Here is a 2,496-nt window from a genome sequence, read left to right on the forward strand (position 1 = left end):
CCTGCGACAGGAGTTGGCAACCACGCTGGCCTCCTCCCCCTGTCCACCCAATCAGGCCAATCCTAGCTCCTCCATTCTGCTAAAATCCGTCTCCTCCTGTCCTTCCCCCAGCACCCCCTGGTCCAGTCTCCCATCTCCTCGCCCGCCCAGGACACTAACAGCATCAGCAGCCACGTCTGCCTTCACCCCACACAGCAGCGGAGTGAGCTTTCTGATCACCACGTCCCTAGAAAAACACCTAAGGTGCTCCGCCCCCTGCACCACCTCCCAGGCTGGTTTCTCGACCCGACCCCCACCCCGACCCTGCTCCCTGCTCCAGGATCATTCTCTGTTCTTCCTCCAGCTGACTCTCACTTGTCCTTTAGGGTTCACCCTCCTCCTCCAGGAAGCCCTCCTAGACCCTTCAGACTAGGCCAGGACCCCTGTCCATCAGTGTCATGGCTTCTGGTACTTCTCCTCTGAGGTACTTATTCCCGTTATCATTAAACACGTATGTGATGGCATGAACAGGTCTGATACCGTCCCTGGAATGTCAGCTCTCTGAAGGCAGGGACACACCAGTCTTTGGTCAAGGCTGTCCCCCAGCACCTAGCCCAGAGCCTGGTCCAGAGAGGGTGCTTGGTAAACATGTGCTGCCTGAATGAACAAATTCACGGGCGTTACACGGGACTCTAATAACAATTCTCATTATGGAGCATCTTGAAATGTCAGGCAGCAAGCCTGTGAGTGCCATGAGTCATGCCAGTTTCACTCCCACAATAACCCCGTGGGTAGATTACATCTGAATGAACAAATTCACGGACGTTACACGGGACTCTAATAACAATTCTTATCATGGAGCGTCTTGGAATGTCAGGCAGCAAGCCTGTGAGTGAGTGCCATGAGTCATGTCAGTTTCACTCCCACAATAACCCCGTGGGTAGATTACAATGATTCATCCCTACTTTACAGATGAAAAAAAAAATCAAGCCTCAGAGAGGGCAAGTAACTTGTCCAGGGTCACACAGCTAGAAAATATACGTATTCTTCATCAGGGAGAACTGCTCTTTGCCGGGCCCCAGGCTGCCACCGAGGACCCAGATGAATCGGACATGGTCCTGCCCGCAGGAAGCTCCCAGGCTCGTGGGAGAGGCAGGCACACAGGGTGCATTCGGACCTTGGAGAGAAGGGGTGCAGGGCCCGGCCTGGGGGGCAGCGGCAGCAGCAGCTTCTGAGATCGTGTCCTGAGAACTGGCAGTGAATGTCCCCTCACAGACAAGGACAAACAGTGGCAACATGGGCATCAGGAGGTGGGCAGGAAAGGGCAAACCCTTTATCCTGCCGAGGCAGGGGGACCTGCTGGCCCTGCTAACCAGGAGACTAGAGGGGCCGAGCACCATCGGGACCATGTGCAGCTCCTTCTAGAAGAAAACCGCTCCCAGGATCGGGGCGGACACGCAGGCATCCAGGCTGGGGAGCCAGACACGCATCAGGAGGCTGCAAACCCCAGGGCCCGGGCGGGCCTGAGCACAGAGACTTCAGCCAGAAGCCATTCCCCAGCCTCCACACTCATTAAAGATGTTTTTGTTTATACGCCTCATACCATCAGCAGGGATGTTGGGAAAGAGACATGCTCCCTAGTGGGACATTCAAGACCAAGAAAATGAAAATGCTAAGCACAGTGAGAGGCATCACGGTCATGAAGAAGCCCGGGAGGTGGCAGGACTGCGGTGCCAGGCGCAGGGCCGCTGTTTACTCCCTCGCCCTGACCCTCGCTGCTGTCTTCTGGGACAACGTACAGACACTGCTGGCAGAGCCGCCCAGGGGCACGGCGAGGGAGGCAGGACTCACACTCAGGGCTCCGGAGCCTGGCGCAGCGTCTGGAACCCAGCTGCGGCCTGAGACTGGCTGGGCCAATCCCTCCTGCCTCCTTCCTCCCCTCCGAGCCCCTCTGTGTCCTTTCTAAGTAAAAGCTCCAGACTGACCCCCAGCACTCTCTCCTGCTTTACTCTCAGGACAGAAAGTTGTGCACAAAATAGGGCGCATGCAGGGTGGGGTGCCATCCCCACTACACAGGCGGGAAGACTGAGGCCCACCGAGGAGCAAGGGGCTGCCCAAGGGCACAGAGCGATGGGGAGTCCAAAGCTGAGAACACTGGCGTGGCCACTACAGGCTGCTCAGCTCCTCCCCGCTCTGAAAGCCCTGGACTGCATGGGAATGGGGGAGGGGACATGAAGGGGGGAGACGGGGAGGGGGGCTGAGGAGGGAGGAAGAAGAGCCCTCACAGGGCACGGGGAGGGCCTGCTGGGGCGCGGGAGGATCATTAGCCAAAGCCAGGGCTTGGCTCTGAGCCCTCTGCGGCTCAAGAAGCTCTAATAAGGCTCCAGGGCCTAGAGACCTGGAGTGAGAGATCCCCTGGGCCTCCTTCCCCCTTCTGCATCACAGCCATTGGACCAGGCAGGGGTGGGCCCCAGGCCAGCTTTCCAGCCCCCCCCCCCCCCCCCCCCCCCCCCCCCC

At 58.6% G+C, this 2,496-nt stretch overlaps 1 protein-coding gene across 1 annotated transcript in view; it reads right to left on the reverse strand.

Moving 5' to 3' along the window:
* Nucleotides 1-2,496, reverse strand: part of CAPN5 (calpain 5) — a 34,351-nt gene that overhangs the window by 12,434 nt on the left and 19,421 nt on the right. The window lies entirely within an intron of this gene.

The sequence above is a fragment of the Myotis brandtii genome, unplaced genomic scaffold (genome assembly GCF_000412655.1).
Source record: "Myotis brandtii unplaced genomic scaffold, ASM41265v1 scaffold244, whole genome shotgun sequence".
Taxonomy (NCBI): Eukaryota; Metazoa; Chordata; class Mammalia; order Chiroptera; family Vespertilionidae; genus Myotis; species Myotis brandtii.